Source organism: Pinus tabuliformis, chromosome 7 (assembly GCF_031772625.1).
Source record: "Pinus tabuliformis cultivar Carrire ecotype Pingquan chromosome 7, CPIR1, whole genome shotgun sequence".
Lineage (NCBI taxonomy): Eukaryota > Viridiplantae > Streptophyta > Pinopsida > Pinales > Pinaceae > Pinus > Pinus tabuliformis.
Genome location: NC_142293.1, coordinates 1,564,542,188 through 1,564,560,609, shown reverse-complemented (window position 1 = coordinate 1,564,560,609; position 18,422 = coordinate 1,564,542,188). Strand labels below are relative to the sequence as shown.

The 18,422-nt window shown below is 42.1% G+C and overlaps 1 protein-coding gene across 2 annotated transcripts in view; it reads right to left on the bottom strand.

Moving 5' to 3' along the window:
• The window catches only part of LOC149254022 (copper-transporting ATPase PAA2, chloroplastic), a 407,965-nt gene that overhangs the window by 250,619 nt on the left and 138,924 nt on the right, over window positions 1-18,422 (bottom strand). The gene's annotated exons all lie outside the window — the stretch shown is intronic.

Here is an 18,422-nt window from a genome sequence, read left to right as displayed (position 1 = left end):
CATCAGTCTTAAACACCTCACACCATTAAGCCTAAAGTGCTAAAGCCTATGCCTACCTTGCCCCATAGAACACCCTGCATTTCTGACCTAATTTCCCAAACCTAAACTGCCCAGCTCCATCTGATCCAGCAAAACACCAACAAATTCAATCAAAACCTTTCGAGCTACTATACCTAGCCTAAAATCCTTACCTGATCCAGTTATCTTGACTAAGATCCATATAGAGAGAGCCATCTCCTGGCCTAGTAGGGCTAGCTACTTGGCTAAGCTTGGTTTTTGGTTACCCTGGCATTGCCTCCCCTCAGCCTGAGGTCAATCTAGGTGATAACACCTGTCTCCCGAACATTAGAAATACAGAGGAAATCTTCCTCTGGAATATTTGCTCCCATATTTATGTTGCTCCCTCTCTTTGATGCTTTCCCTAGCTCCAATTGCGCCCTTGTTGAATGTTGCAAACTAGGTAAGTCGAACTTCTCAAACTCACTTGATCTTCTTCGATGCCTCTTCTCCAAGCCCTTGACTTGCTCTTATAATCCTTTGTTGGGCAACCAAGAGCTTAGATCAATGGCTTAGATCAGTTGACTCCATCAATAAAAGTCTCTAGAGCAAAATCAAATTACCTTAATTAATTAACTTTAATTAACCAAATTCCCTATGTTAGACTTAGGAAATAATTAAATTATTGGCTAATTAATTTAATTAAGGCATTTCTGAGTATTATATCGTGAAACCTTTTATGGGTTTTGGAGATCTCATGTTCCTTAGTCTCTTAGACATCATAGAGACTAGAACACTTGTCCGCTGCTACCATAACTAACAAGATTTTCCCCTAAGCATCCCCCTTCCCCATTAGGGGATATTGTTCAAGTGATGTTTGAGTGGTTTCCTTGATTAACTAAACTAGATTAGAGTGTGAAAATTCCGAACTGGAACCCTATTGCAACAACTGATATTATTTCTCCTAATTGTTAATTAATTAACAATTTATCTGCTACGACAAATATCGAAAAAAATACACTGCAACATTCACAAATAAAATTTTGCGGAAAAAAATAAATGTTGGAAGCTGAGAAATGCTAGCACACACACACGAAAATAACACAATTATGTTTGCACAAAAGTCCCCAGAAAAACCCAATGCGAGAAAATCGGTGCAACAGCTGAGGGTTTTATTATTATGCAATAGTGAGAAATTTTGATTACAACTGGATGCCAAAATTTGGCAATCCTACAAAGAAAAATACTGGGAAAAATCTAGTAAGGAATTTTCTTCACCCCACAGGCAATCTCCCGGCACGACTTGCCTTCAGAAATTCGGCCCTCTGACCCTCTGCATCAGCCTCTGCATAGTCTGTTGGACGTCTAGCCCCAGGCTGGTCTCTGATGAAGTCGTTTTTCCTTTTGTTGACTGGAAAGATGCTTCTCCGGCACTCTGGGACTCCTTCCTGGCCTCTGGAACTGAAGACGTATCTCCCTCTCAGTAAATCGATCTTGCCTATAGAAGCTGCTACACTTCCCAAGCGTCACCCTCTCTGTGGCTCTTCTACCTCTCTGCAAATGCACTCACTGGATCTGGAATGCCTCCTCCAACCTCACTGTCTTTACCCCTCACACTCCGCTTCAATCTCTAGCTCTCTCCGACAACTGACTGTTGCTACTTCAGAAATTGATCTGCCAAGAAATTGAATTGCTTAAGTGTCTAAAGTGATTTCTCCATCACCACATCAACCTCCTCTTATAATCCTTTGTTGGAGCATCAAAGGCCAAGATTAAAAATTAATCAATGGCTAGGATCATCTCTGGATTGATCCATGTTAGTTTCTAGATGATTCTCGCCTTGACTTAATTAATACTAATTAATTCACCATATTCCCTAACTTTAGTCTTAGGAAATATTTAAAAACTGGTTAATAATCTAATTAAGTCATTTCTGGGCAGAATTTCCAGAAACGATCTTTGGGTTTTGGAAATCTCATGTATTCTAGCCTCTCCACCAAATTTTGTGGCTAGAACACATTTGATGCTACAAAAACTAACACTCCTTCTTAGCGAGGAAAGTGTTCTAGTGCTACACATATTGTCACAACACCCTGTCTCTACATCATCTCTTGTCACGTTGTTGATGTCTGACTGCTACTACCCACCAACTACTGCGTGACTCTGATATACACTTCATTTGTCTTGTTGTTGACCCTATTGTACTACTGCCAACACTGCATCTGCACTGCAACTCCTTCTCATCTGTTGCTACTGCAACTACAACATCTGCAATTGCAAAGCATCCAAAATACTGAATCAATTGTGATCAGTATAATGCATATGTCTCCCGAGTCTCTAACTGCTACTAGTATCTGCACTATCACTGAAGGATTTGCGTTGCTGTTGACTCTGCTCTGTGCCAATTGTACTATTGCCAACTTTGCACTGCACTCCCCAGTATCTGACTGCTCCTAGTCTCTGCATCTATAACTCAGTCTCTGACTGCATTGACTACCACTAATACATCCTGCTACTAAATATTGTGGGCCCCTGTAGCCAGGTAATGATCCATGAGGTGGACTCCCAAAGGATCCTTCCCATCTGTAGCGCTTTGGGGTTACATCACCCTGTCTCCTCACCTCACTCCTGGAGGTATATTAGCAAACATAGCGGAGTCTTCCTCGAGCCTGGAGGAAAGCCTATCGATCTCAGCTGAAGCTGCCTGCTGGTCATGTTTCTCCTCCTTGTCCTTTTTCATGAGAGGACATTGGGTACTGTAGTGACCGAATTCACCACACCTGAACCAATTGACCTTTGACAAGTCCTTCTTCTTCTTTCGTTGCTCCCCATGTCCCTGACTGGAATAATTTGATGCAAGTGCCACATCCTCCTCCTCCTTCACCTACTTCGATCCGCTACGGCTGCCACTAATGGAGCTCTTTAACAAAGCTCGTCTCTACTCTTCCTGCTGCAAATCGGCCCACATTTTGTCCCACCTTTGCAAGGTATCTCTACCCAAGATACTTTGGACGAATCCCTACCACTCTTCTGAGACACTGTTGAGTTCCAATCGCACTAGCTCCGTGGGTTGAGGCGCTGCCCCAACAGCTGCAAGTTGATCTCGAACCTCCTGAATCCTCGTGAGGAAGGGATCTATGCCTTCCCTCTTCTACATCCTGATGCATCTCAAGTTCTCCTCTAGGCACATCTTCTGCTGCTCGGAAGTACCCTGGTATAGCATGGAGAGAGCCTCCCACATCTCTTTGGTCCTTCCCCTCTGTAGCGCTCTGGGGTTACAGCACCCTATCTCCCCACCTCACTCCTAGAGGTATATCAACAAACATAGCGGAGTCTTCCTCCAGCCTGGAGGAAATCCTTCGATCTCAACTGACGCTGCCTGCTAGTCCTGTTTCTCCTCTTTGTCCTTCTTCATGAGAGGACACTGGGCACTATAGAGACTGAGTTCACCACACCTGAAGCACTTGACCTTTGACAGGTCCTTCTTCTTCTTTCTTTGCTTCCCATGTCCCTAGCTGGGATAATTTGATGCAAGTGCCACATTCTCCTCCTCCTTCACCTGCTTTGATCCGTTGTGGCTGCCACTGATGGAGCTCTTTAACAGAGCTCATCTCTACTCTTCCTGCTGCAAATCGGCCCACATTCTGTCCCACCTTTGCAAGGTATCTCTACCCAAGATACTTTGGACGAATCCCTGCCACTCTTCTGAGACACTATTGAGTTCTAATTGCACTAGTTCCGTGGGTTGAGGCGCTGCCCCAACAACTGCAAGTTGATCTCGAACCTCCTGAATCCTCGTGAGGAAGGGATCTATGCCTTCCCCCTTCTACATCCTGATACATCTCAACTTCTCCTCTAGGTACATCTTATGTTGCTCGGAAGTACCCTGGTATAGCATGGAGAGAGCCTCCCACATCTCTTTGGTCCTTCCCTTGGTCGCTATATGTGAGACAATATGGTCCCGAACTCCATCCAGGATCAATCGCTTCATCCACGCAATCTCCTTTCTGTACTCTTTCAACTGATCTACATCTATCAAAACTGCCACTACTACATCAATATAGGCTTTCAGGCCATATTCATTTAGAAGGAAAGACATCCTTGCCTTCCAAATGACGTAGTTGGAAGGTCCTTCCAACCTGTCCTGATCACAAAGCCCAACAATGGCCATCTCAACGTACTGTCAAAAACCACCTCTTTATTTATGCTCGGTCATTGCTCTGCTATTCGCACTCCCTTCAGGAGTGAGAAGATCTGCTCACAACTACTGTCGATTTGCAAGAAAACTCGAACTTATTGAGACTAGAAGTTCCCTTAGGGAAAATTTCCCTCTGTGTGTGTTTTTCTCTCTTCCACCCCGAAATTGGCTTTGCTCTAGCGAACTGCTGCAAAAACCACTATGTCCAGCTCGATCTGGCAGGATCGAATTTTTCTGCCCCTCACTCAGAAAAATCGAACCTGCGCAAGTAACTTGGCCTCCTGGCAGAATGACTGCGCTGCCCTTGAGAATTTCGGCCCGGCCCACACTGAGCAACGAAATTATTTTCCTTCATTTTTCTAAGCTCTCCAGCTAATCAACTGCGCTCTGATACCATGTGAAAATTACAAACTGGAACCCTATTGCAACAACTACTATTATTTCTCCTAAGTGTTAATTAATTAACAATTTATCTGCTACTGCAAATATTGAAAAAATACACTGCAACCTTCACAAATAAAATAATGCGGAAAAAAATAACGCTAGAAGCTGAGAAATGCTAGCAGACACACATAAAAATAGCACAATTATTTTTGGACAAAAGTCCCCGGAAAAACTCAATGCAGGAAAACTAGTGCAACAGCTGAAGGTTTTATTATTATGCAGTAGTGAGAAATTATGAGTACAACTGGATGCCGAAATCTGGCAATCCTACAGAGAAAAATACTGGCAAAAATATAGTGAGGAATTTTCCTCACCCCACAGGTAATCTCCCAGCACAACTTGCCTTCAAAAATTCGGCCCTCGAAGCCTCTACACAGCCTGCTGGACGTCTAGCCTAAAGACTGGTCTTTGATGAAGTCGTTCTGCCTTTTGTTGACTGGAAAGATGCTTCTTCGACACTCTGGGACTTGTTTTCGGCAATATGTGAAAATTTCTAAACCAAAATCCAACTGCAATAACTGATATTATTTCTTCTACTTATTAATTCATAAATAAGTTATTCACAGTGTTTCTATGGCAAATATCGAAATAAATTCTACTGCAACCTTCACAATTAAAATACTGCGGAAAGTAAATGCAAGGAAAAATATTGGCACAAGTATACTCACAATGACAATTATTTTTGGACAATTGTCCCCTGAAAAACCCAATGCAGGAAAACGGATGCAGTGGATAAGGGTTTCTTTATTAATCTTCAGCAAAAATCTCATGTACAAGATACAACCAGCAGAATAGAAAAGGAATCTCTATGAGAAATTTACTGACAACTCTCTCACACTTCTCGGCGAGATTCTGATTCAGGAGAGGACTTGCTGCCCCCTCTGTGTCTCACTGCGTCAGCGTCAGTGCTATCCCTCTGCATCACAACCTATGCGTTGTCCCTTCTCTGATCTTTGTCTTCTACTCCACTCCTAATTGATGTTGCTACCCTCTCTTTCCTTCTCACCTGCAACTCTCCCTCTGGATCGATTTTCTCTTGCTGAACTTCGACCAGTGAGAAAATCGATTTTACTCAGGTAACTGAGTATTTGCCTTGTGTGACTTCCAAATGGCCATCGAAGTCCTTCTTATAATCCTCTAGATGAGAACCAACGGCCCAGATTAGATTCTAATCAATGGCTCAGATCATTTGGACTCGATCTTCATCTTCTTCTAGAAGTTTCACCCACAATTAGATTAATACCCTTTAATTATTTTAATTTCCTAAGTTTAGGCATAGGGACCCATTAAAAATAATTAATTATTTTAATAAAACTGTCTCCAGGTGGAATTTCCCAAAACAATTTCTGAGTATTCTGGAATGCATGTGTCCAAGCCTCCCTGCAAATTTTGAGACTTAGAGCACATCCGATGCTACCAAAAATCAACAGAATGCCTCCTCCAGCCTCACTGTCTCTGCCCCTCGCACTCTACTTCCATCTCTAGCTCTCTCCGACCACTGACTTCTGCTACTCTAGAAATCGAACTGCTCTAGTGTCTCATGTGATTTCTCCATCACCACATCAACCTCCTCTTATAATCCTCTCTTGGAGCACCAACGAGCAAGATTAAAACTTAATCAATGGCTAGGATCATCTCTAGATCGATCCATGTGAGCTTCTAGATGATTCTCGCCTTGACTTAATTAATATTGATTAATTAATGTTAAAATTGGCAACTAGGGCCAAACTCCATGTGGGTCATCTTATTTATGGCAGCTGATATTTTTATTGGATCCCTCTCATCGAGAGGTGTAGGATTGATCTAAAGATCATCCGATTCCGACAAGTATTCATGGAGTTATGAATTTATTTGTGTTATAAGACATATTGTCAAGTCGGCCAGCATCTTATGTAGGCTCAGAAGCCCAATAGACACGTCTATTCATCATCTACGTTTTAGTATAAATAGAAGAGGACTTGAAGTCATTTTGACACATTCTTCATGTGATCTCCTCCTCTCCACGTCTTGGGTTTTTGGTGAAGGAGAGACACTAAAAGAATACGCTGGCCTAGCATGGTGCCCTAGCTGCAGATGATGCCCTAGCTGATCCAACGCAATCAATTACTTATACGCTGCTCATAAGGAGACCTTATATGATGTTCATGAGGAGACGATATATGTTGTACATGGAGACCTTATACGTTGTTCCTATCCGTTGTCCTAGAAGGCTACAATAAGTAGTCCTAAAGGAGAGTAGGACGCAGTCACCTAAAGATCATGCATCTGCAATAAGGAGGAGAATTAGCTGCAGTAAAGAGGTCTATTATACAGCTGAAAGAGAAGCCTTAGCTGTTGTCCAAAGGTACTCTAGCCGCAGGTATAAAGGAAGTCTTAGACGCAGATATGAAGGTGCTTTAGAAGCCCTACACACAGTAATAAGGAGCCCTTGATCCACCATTCAGATATGCTCCTATCTGCAGCTAGCCGCAGTCAAACAGAGGCTGCTATACACAGTCAAAGCTAGCCTCATTTAGGTGTTACTACTCGCTGTCAAGAGGAATGTAAAGTCACTGTTCTAAGTGGTCCAAATCTGCCGTTAAGGGTAGATCTAATGTTCCCTAATCACAGCAAGTTGTCAGCGTAAAAGTGGCATGGTTTGGGCATCTCTTTTGTGACAGTATCAGCCCTGTTGAGGTGTCCAAGGCAGCTTCATACGCATCCCTAATCCACAGTCTAAGAAGTCCCATTCGCTGCAGTCATCAAATTGATATAAACTTGGATTGCTGTAGGTGACAGCATGATAATTTAGGTCTGCTGGAAGGTGGAACTATAGCCTCGCGGCTTTGCTAGGCTGCAAACCATAGCAAGCAGCTAAGGCTGATATACTTATTGTTGCACAACTTAACAACAAGTGACAGGTAGCAGGCATTGAGGGCAGCTCAGCGATGAGTACAACCCTGGGTACAGATCCGTGTTAAAGAACAGCTCAATGATTGGAGCAGATCAGTGACAGGGGCAGCAACATGAAGTGCATAGCATGGTCATGATTAGTGCAGCATGGTGCAGCAAGTGGACAAGATGCAGCACTATGATGGGTGAAGGAGTCACCCTGGAGAATCAGTTGAAGCAACATGTCCTCAACTGATCTCATATAGATATAGAAAGTCAAAAGTGTTGACTTCTGTTGTAAATGTACTATCTCTCTCTTTCTTTGCTGAACTTTGAAGAACATAAAAGAAGAATTGATCAAGGGTTTCCCCACATTGGGGTTTGTCCCTGACTAGCGCCACATCTTGTGTCCTCTTGTCTTGGCTTGTCTTCTGCGATTTATATTTATGTTCTATCTGTAGTTTACTTTAATGCTGATGTGATTGCTAACTGTGAAAATTTAAATAAATTTCTCTAGCATAGAACATACCTAAAATTAACATGGTATCGGAGCTGAGGTGAAGACAATGCCCAGGCAAGAGTGAAAGAGCAATCACCGAAGACAGTTGGGAAAGTACAAAAGGATCAATGGGTTCCTCATCCCTCTTCAAATTCACCGAGGGTTCTAATGGCCTACTTAAAGATCACTTCATTGGGAAGTTCAGATCTAAGGGTGGAAGGAAAGGTGGATGCGAAGGAGTGTCCGAATGGCAGAGACACATCTCTTGATGAAGATAACAATCATTCTAGGGACATCTTCAATGATCAAAGGAATGACTAGTAATGCAGGTCATCAAGGAAATGGTCGACTCTTCAAAGCAAGCAAGGAACCCCAGTGCTTCAAGGCACTTCATCAGATAGAAGGGTGCACTCTCTAATTTGGTAGAGATGGAAACAATCATGGGATTATAATTGGAGCCGATGCCACCTATCCCGTAAAGGGTGTAGGGAATATTACCCCTCAATTGAATGAGGGTAACTCGATTCATTTACAGAATCTCTTTCATGTACCTGATCACAAAAAGAACCTGGTGCCCATTTCGGCAATGAAAGACAAAGGTTACAGGGTGGCACTCATCGATGGAAAGGTACGTGTTTAAAAATAGAATTTTCAAATATGTTTTTTGAGTTCAGGATTGTATCAAGTTGCAGAAAGTCCATTGGGGACCATGTCTATTGATACATAGCACCGAAGGTTTGTGAATCAGATGGTAATAGGGATGCCTGAATTCAAAAGAAGCATGAAAGTACATGTCTGAGATGTACCAAAGGAAAATCTTACAAGGGGACTATTCCCCTCATGTAGCAGGTCCTCAGGTTTGGAACAACCCGAGGAGTTTGAGATTCATGATCAGGAATCTCATGTATACAGGTGGAAGAAAGCCCTCTATGGCTTGAAGCAAAACTCCCCGGGCATAGTATGAGAGGATTAATAGCTGTCGGATGAAGCTGAGATTCACTAGGAGTGAAACCGATCCAAACCATTACCCGAAGGTTGTGGATGATAGACCTCTCATACCGGCACCTTATGAGGATGACCTATTTCTGATAGGTATAGACCCTCTCATTTGCAGAAGTAAGAGGGAGTTGGATTCCGGATGTGGAATGATAAACTGCAAGCCTGTGACTACCTCAAGGATATTAACTTTCAGAAGTTATATGGTAGTGATGTCGGACCAGATTTGGGAAATGCCTCTGAGTTTCATAAACTCATTCGCGTTGATGTTCTTGGTGAACTTCCGTCCGGACATATGTTTTGCAGTTAGCATGGCGAGCTCATATTTGGTTGAGCCTCACTAGATTGGTGCCAAGAATCCTCTGAGATATCTTCAGGGCACAATCTCTCATGGATTGAGATACACTGCCAAAAATATGAAACTGTATGATTATTCGAATGCTAAGTGGGCTGGCAATGTGGAGGATCACTAGAGCACTTCTCAGTGCTGGTTCTCTTTGGATTCTGCTTCGATATCATGGATAAGCAGGAAGCAGAAGTCAATTGTTGCATGGTTGCGGAAGCTCTTCAGTGAGCTATTTGTACACATGATGAATACCACTGTGATTCTCTATGACAACCTAAGGTAGGATTCGATTATTGAGGAATCCCATATTCGATGATTGCTCCAACAGATAGACATCAGATACTGACATATCTGGGATATGGTAAGTCGATGAGCAAGGAGGCTCCATCACACTGAGATGATGTACAGGTCGCTACACTTTGTCAAAGCCCCGAGGAAAGATCAAATTTGTGATTTTCCCAAATGACTTGGATTCGTCGAGAGACCCTTGTAAAAGGGTCCTGCATGTTGTATACATTGAGCTCTGGGAGCTCTAGGGGCTTGCGGTTCTTACTGGAGCAACATACGACCACAGGGTGACTCACCCTCCCCTGGTGGTGCGCACTAGATAGGATGATTCGCTCTCCTATGGACAAGATGATTCGCTCTCTTGTGGGACAGGATGATTCGCTCTCCTATGGACAAGATGATTCACTCTCTTGTGTAGCAAGATGATTAGTTCTCTTGTGAGGTCTGGATGATGTGTTCTCCATGATGATTGTGTAGCAGGATGATTAGTTCTCCTGTGAGGTCTGGATGATGTGTTCTCCATGACAATTGTGTAGCAGGATGATTAGTTCTCCTGTGAGGCCTGGATGATGTGTTCTCCATGGCAATTTTGGAACAGGATGATTCGCTCTCCTGTGGGCCAGGATGATTAGTTCTCCGTGGCATCCACTGGATAGGATGATTCGCTCTCCTGTGGACAGGATGATTAGTTCTCCTGTCAAGGCATCCTACCCATGCAGTGCAGGACTCATGGGAAGTACCTCTCATCTGATCAATGAGCAGGGGAATGAGGATAGGGACCATAGTAGTACCGATGGACGCATCGTTGTATCTACCGTACTCCCTATGCTAAGATGACCTTCACTAATCTGGGATCAATGATACTGGTCTGGGACCAGTTGTAGGAGTTGTACCCACTATGACACTGACTTCGGGTCGGTTGAGCACTGGTTTGGGACCAGTGGTACATACTCTGAGACTGACTTCGAGTCAGTAGAGGACTGGTCTGGGACCAGTGAGAGTGGTACATACTATGACACTGACTTCAGGTCGGTTGAGGACTGGTCTGGGACCAGTGGTACACACTCTGAGACTGACTTCGGGTCAGTGGAGAATGGTATGACACATTCTCGATCAATTCTTCTTCTTCATGGTTCAGTAGAGCAGAGTTGAGCAGAGCTAAGCAAAGCTGAGCTGAGCAGAGTAAAGCAGTGCATGGCACTAATGGCAGAGATAGTACAATCGGACATATGGATCACCGGATGGAGTTCTCCCTAGTTGAGAGGGAGTGTTAAAATTGGCAACTAGGGCCAAACTCCATGTAGGTCATCTTATTTATGGAAGCTGATATTTTTATTGGATCCCTTTCATCGAGAGGTGTAGGATTGATCTAAAGATCATCCGATTCCGACAAGTATTCATGGAGTTATGAATTTATTTGTGTTATAAGACATATTGTCAAGTCGGCCAGTGTCTTATGTAGGCTCAAAAGCCCAATAGACACGTCTATTCATCATCTACGTTTTAGTATAAATAGAAGAGGACTTCAAGTCATTTTGACACATTCTTCATGTGATCTCCTCCTCTCCACATCTTGGGTTTTTGGTGAAGGAGAGACACTAAAAGAATACGTTGGCCTAGTATGGTGCCCTAGCTACAGATGATGCCCTAGCTGATCCAACGCAATCAATTACTTATACGTTGTTCATAACGAGACCTTATACGCTATTCATGAGGAGACCATATACGTTGTACATGAAGACCTTATACGTTGTTCCTATCCACTGTCCTAGAAGGCTACAATAAGTGTCCTAAAGGAGAGTAGGATGTAGTCACCTAAAGATCATGCATCCGCAATAAGGAGGAGACTTAGCCGTAGTAAAGAGTTCTATTATACAGCTAAAAGAGAAGCCCTAGCTGCTGTCCAAAGGTACTCTAGCCGCAGGTCTAAAGGAAGTCTTAAATGCAAATATGAAGGTGCTTTAGAAGACTTACACGCACTAATAAGGAGCCCTTGATCCACCATTCAGATATGCTCCTATCTGCAGCTAGCCGCAGTCAAATAGAGGCTGCTCTACACAGTCAAAGCTGGCCTCATTTAGGTGTTACTACTCGCTGTCAAGAGGAATGTAAAGTCACTATTCTAAGTGGTCCAAATCGGTAGTTAAGGGTGGATCTAATGTGCCCTAATCACAGCAAGTTGTCAGCGTGAAAGTGGCATGGTTTGGGCATCTCTTTTGTGACAGCATCAGACCTGTTGAGGTGTCCAAGGAAGCTTCATACGCAGCCCTAATCCACAGTGTGAGAAGTCCCATTCACTGCAGTGATCAAATTGATATAAACTTGGATTGTTGTAGGTGACAGCATGATAATTTAGGTCTGCTGGAAGGTGGAACTATAGCCTAGCTGCTTTGCTAGGCGGCAAGCCATAGCAAGCAACTAAGGCTGATATACTTATTGTTGCACAACTTAACAACAAGTGACAGGTAGCAGGCATTGAGGGCAGATCAGCGATGAGTACAACACTGGGTACAGATCCATGTTAAAGAACAGCTCAATGATTGGAGCAGATCAGTAACAAGGGCAGCAACATGAAGTGCATAGCATGGTCATGATTAGTGCAGCATAGTGTAGCAAGTGGACAAGATGCAGCACTATGATGGGTGAAGGAGTCACCTTGGAGAATCAGTTGAAGCAACATGTCTTCAACTAATCCCATATAGATATAGAAATTCAAAAGTGTTGACTTCTGTTGTAAATGTACTATCTCTCTCTCTTTCTCTGCTGAACTTTGAAGAACATAAAAGAAGAATTGATCAAGGGTTTCCCCACATTGGGGTTTGTCCCTGGCTAGCGCCACATCTTGTGTCCTCTTGTCTTCTGCGATTTATATTTATGTTCTATCTGCAGTTTACTTTAATGTTGATGTGATTGCTAACTGTGAAAATTTAAATAAATTGCTCTAGCATAGAACATACCTAAAATTAACAATTAACCATATTCCCTAAGTTTAGTCTTAGGAAATAATTAAAAACTGGTTAATAATCTAATTAAGTCATTTCTAGGCGGAATTTTTAGAAAAGAATTCTCGGTTTTGGAGATCTCATGCATTTTGACCTCTCCACCAAATTTCGTGGCTAGAACACATCTGATGCTACAAAATCTATCATAGAGTAGATCAATCAACTAAGTGCATCTAATTTCCCTTTGCAAGTTATTTCTATTTCTTCATGTCATTGGTTTAACTTGCGATTTTCTCACTTGTACAATCTAACTTTTTACTTTATTGTACAATTGAATTTAGCATAGTTTCTTTATTTGCTAATTTTATTTTGCATTTCATTCCTAGACTTAATCAATTTATCTTCAACCTAACTGGTTGAAGTAGTTTTTCGAGAACCCTCATCCCCTATTTGTTGGGAAATTGTAGTTGTGGTCGGTATTTTCATTATCAAAAACAAAGGAGAAATTTATTGGGTTCTATCTATCCAAGTCAGCCCCACCTCATGAAGGGGTTTGACCCTTGGTCAAATCCCCTCCTATTGATCAAGTATATATTGGGAATTCGACTCCTTCATTTGGAAATCACTTCAACTCATCAATTCAACCTATTCCAAGGAGTTTTGTTCAAATGTGCGAAGGAGGAAGAAGACAAAGTTTTCCAGCGAAGTTTGACCTCTCTTATCTCTATGTTGACCAGCGTTGACTTGGATCTTCTTGCTATTGTTTGACCGAATTTTTTATAGGACTTGAAGGCCAAACATTCTTTGGATATTGGATTGTTCGTTGACCGTGTTTTTGTTCTTGTTTCTCAGCATTGATCGAGGGTTGACCACAAGTCAAACCCTACAGTTTGACTGAACTTCTCTGTGAAGTTGTAGGACCAAATTTCGGCCCTTTGACCAACAGCCTCAAGCCAAAATTTGGCCCCCTTTTTCAGACTTTGACCAGGGAACAATCCGTTGACTATTCTCTCTCCTTTGAATCTATTAGATTTGCCATTTAATGTGGTCAATGGTTGAGCTTTGACTAGAATATTCTAATGTACAATTTTGGATGAATTGCTCTCTCTCATAAGGAAAGATTATCGAGTTTCCCCCTTGTGGGGTTTTGTCCCAAGAAATTTTGGTGTCTCATGTTTCATTGATTTTACTATGATCTCTATTGCTCTATTGAAATTAATGGTGGAAATTCAAATGTAACTACTTAATGATTGGAATGCTCTAAAGAAGTCAAAAATGTATCATTGGAAGTAGTTATCAAATTGAAAATTGTTCTATGCTTGTCTGCAACTAGAAAATCAACACTATTGACTCCATACTCTACGATCAAGGCCCGAGCGAGGGTAAGGCCTGGGGATGAAGTTACTTTGAAACTTGCTTGAAAGTTTTGAAATCCAATTTACTTAATCCCAAGTGATAACCAAATTAAACCTAAAATCAGCCAAGAGCATTTCACTACATTCATTTTTCAACTGTGGTTCTTAAAGATTTGTTTCATTTGATTTTGTACTTTGCAAAGTTCATCTATCTTGAGGCAATTGTCATTTCTTTCAAGTACACATATATCATTTGTTGAAAATCTTGATTTCAAGTCTTTACATTTCCAAGTATTTTCATTATTGTGCATGCTTATCTTTTCTGCCGAGTTTACTTTCTAAAGTATTTATCTTGTGGGGAATCTATCTTTCAAGCAATTTAGTTCCCAAGCTTACTTTCAAGTTTATCTTCTGCACTTGGATTATTTTCTTGCAAGTACTTACATTCGCACTGGTCTATTTGGATTTATCTTGCAATATATATACTTGTGGATGTTTATGTTCATGGAATCAATGAATGTGTCTTGTATTATTATGTTGTTTTTACATAAGTTGAATTGTATCTTGGTTATTTTCACTAACTCCTAGGACTTAACTTGTTAGCATTAATTAGTTAAGTCTTAGGTATCTGACTAGGGTCCACCCCCCTTGGCTTCGACTAGGATTAAGCCTAGACAAAGGAGTTGTGTTAAAATTGGCAACTAGGGCAAAACTTCATGTGAGTCATCTTATTCATGGCTGATAATATGTTCATTAGATTCCTCTCATCGAGAGGTGTAGGATTGATCTAAAGATCATTCGATTCCGATAAGTATTCATGGAGATATGAATTTATTTTGATTATGGAATTATTATCAAGCCGACCTACAACTCATGTAGGCTCAGAAGCCCAACAGTGGCATCTATTCAAACATCATCAGTTGTGTATAAATAAAAGAGGACTTTTCCTCATTTGCACTCACTCATCTCATCACATCTCTCTCTCTCTACTGCGCAGAAAAGAGTCTCTTCTCTACTGCGCAGAAAAGGGTCTCTCTCTCACACATGTGAAGCCGGAAGCTGCTGAAACTGAAGCTACAACTGCAGATCCAAACTTTGACCAGCGTGGACCATCAAACCTCCTCTTTTGATCTGCGTTGTAGGTTCATCTGAACCTCCTCTGAAGGCTGCAACTTTTGGTGGTGGAATCAAGTCAATCCGACGGACGGTTTGTGAGATATCGACTGCCCTAGTTTGAAGGACGCTGCTAAAACTTAAGCTGCAACTGCAGAAGTGAATTTTGACCTGCGTGGACCAGAAGATCTCCTCATCTGAACTACATTGTAGGTTCATCTGAACCTCCTTTGAAGGCTGCAACTTTTGGTGGTGGAATCAAGTCAATCCGACGGACGGTTTGCGAGATATCAACTGCCCTAGTTTGAAGGAAGCTGCTGAAACTGAAGCTGCAACTGCAGAAGTGAAGTTTGACCTGCGTGGACCAGAATATCTCCTCATCTGAACTACGTTGTAGGTTCATCTGAACCTCCTCTGAAGGCTGCAACTTTTGGTGGTGGAATCAAGCCGATCCGACGGTCAGTTTGTGAGATATCGACTGCCCTAGTTTTGATGATGAAGCCGCTAATGCTGACACTGTTGATCTAGGGTTTTCTACTGCTGATATAAATCAGATTTATTGTACTATTTCTCTCTGCTAAATTATTGAAGATAAAAGAAGATTTGATCAAAGGGTTTCCTCACACATTGTGGGGTTTGTCCCTGGCTAGCCGCCACATCTTGTGTCTCTTGTCTTGGCTTGTTTTCTGTCGATCGTTTAATGTTCTATCTGCACTTTACTTTATGTACAAGTGATTGCTAATCTGTGGAATATAATAAGAAAAAGAAGTAAATTGTTATAAGCATAGAACATACCATAACTTAACATGGAATCAGAGCTGAGGTGAAGACAAAGCCTGAGCAAGAGCAAGAGAAATCACCGAAGAGAAGATTGGTAAGGCTATCCTAAAAAGAACTATGGGGTCCTCAACACTCTTTCCTGCCGAAGACAAGGTCCGTGAGAAAGCTGACTATCACGGATGGAAGATGTCTATCGATCTAACCCTAGAAGATCCAGGAGTGCTGGACCATGTAAGAGGCAATATTATTGAGCCTCCATCAAATGCATCCGCTGTTACCTGGAACAAATGGAAAAATGGAGAAGTCAAAACAAAGAAGATCATCTGGGACTCTATCGACAAGCACTTGGTGGCTTACATATCTGAACTGGACACCTCCAAGGAAATCTACGATAGACTAGTGAGTTTATTTAAAGTCAATGATGCAAATCAAGTTTTGTTTCTTAGAAATAAACGGAGGGAAATCAAGAAGGATAAAGATGAAAGTATGCAAGCATACTTCTTAAGAATCACCGAGATCAAGAACAATCTCCTATCTATTGGGGAGGCTATTACTGACAGGGAAATGGCACTCACGACTCTTGGAGGATTACCATCCGAATGGTACATGTTTAGGACTACTCTTCTGAACAATAATATAATAATTGGTTTCGAGGAATTAATGGCTAGATGCATTCAAGAAGAAACAAGGGTAGAAGAGCAAGAAATTCCCATGCCTAAAGGTCCTCCTGCTGCCTTTTCTTCTCATGCTAAGAAAAGAAATAATTCCAGGACTAAATCAAAAGGAAAGGCTGGACCTAAGGGTGGAAGAAAAGGACAATGTTACATCTGCGATAAAGCAGGTCACTATGCAAGGGAGTGCCCTGATAGAAAGGACTCACCGGGACGATGATCAAAATCCCTCTCATGGTAATCGAAGGGATGGAAAACTCAATAGCAAAGGTAAAAGGAATGCTGGAAATCAAGGAAGAGGACAACCATTCAAAAAGGCTAGAAATTCCATGATGTATTAAATGCACCTGACCTCCGAAAGAACCTGGTTTCCATATCGGCAATGGAAGACAACGGCTACAAGGTAACCTTCAAGCAATGGCAAGGTACGTCTATCGAAAAATAATGTTAAAGATGCCTTTACTCTTGGGTTTCGAGTTGATTCTTTATATCAGGTCAGTGGAAGTCCGCTAGGTATCATGTCTTGTGACACAACTCTTCAGTCCAAACTTTGGCATCGGAGGTTTGCCCACCTTCATTACAAAGCTCTACCCGATGTAAGACAGATGGTAACAGGGATGCCCGAATTCCAAGTAGAGAAAGAAGGTGTATGTCCGGGATGTGCCAAAGGAAAGCTCAAAAGGGGACCATTCCCCTCAAGTCAAAGCAAGACCTCTGATATATTACAACTAGTTCACTCAGACATATCCGACGCTGGCATCAAGAGGGAAACTACTACACCATATACTCCTGAATAGAATGGTGTGGCGGAAAGGAAGAACCACATGATTATGGAAGCTGTCCGGGCCATGCTACATGATCAAAGACTTCCGAAGTTTCTATGGGCTGAAGCTACAAACACCACCGTATATGTACAAAATCGATGCCCTCATCAAGCATTGGGTTCCAAGACTCCTGAAGAAATGTTCACCGGTAAGAAACCTGATATTTCTCATTTTAGAATTTTTGGAAGCCTTGTATATTTTCATGTGCCGAAAGAAAAAAGAAATAAATTGGGTGTATCTGGAAAGAAAGGAATTTTCGTGGGCTATGGTGAAAATACTAAAGGCTATAGAATCTATGTAGCTGGTCAAAGGGAAGTTGGGATTAGTCATGATGTCACCTTTGACGAAGATATGGCTCTCAGCAAGGTGGACAATCTTCCGACTTTGAGGAGCTCTCTAGAAGCCGACACCAGGGAACCGAAAGAAAAGGATGATGAATCAATGCCTGATGTAGAAGAACCCATGGATCTGATTGATCCTCCTCCACATGAGCCTTCCTTTTCTAGGAAGAGGCCTTCATGGCTTAGGGGGCTACTTGATGATGTTGAAGGACATGCTGCACCCCGAGAAACCTTCCGTGAAAGTAAGAAACCTAACAAGTATCAGGGATACCTGACCATCATGAGCACGATCATACAAAATGAGCCTTCATCATTCTCAGATGCCGTCAAGCATCAAGTATGGAAGGATGCTATGACCAAAGAATATGAGTCTATTATGAAGAATGATGTCTGGGAAGTAGTTCCCAGACCCCATGACAAGACAGTTGTTACTTCCAAATGGCTTTACAAGATAAATCATGCAGCGGATGGAAGTACGGAAAAGTATAAGGCTCGTTTTGTTGCTCGTGGTTTCTCCCAGAAGGAAGGTATAGACTATGATGAGATATTTTCACCTATTGCCAGATATATGACCATCCGCTCGATCATAGCCCTTGCCACTTCACTAGGATGGAACCTACATCAGATGGATGTTAAGACCGCGTTCTTGCATGGTTCGATCAAAGAAGAGGTCTATGTGAAGCAACCCGAAGGATTTGAGATTTATGATTGAAAATCTCATGTATGCAGGTTGAAGAAGGCTCTCTATGGGCTGAAG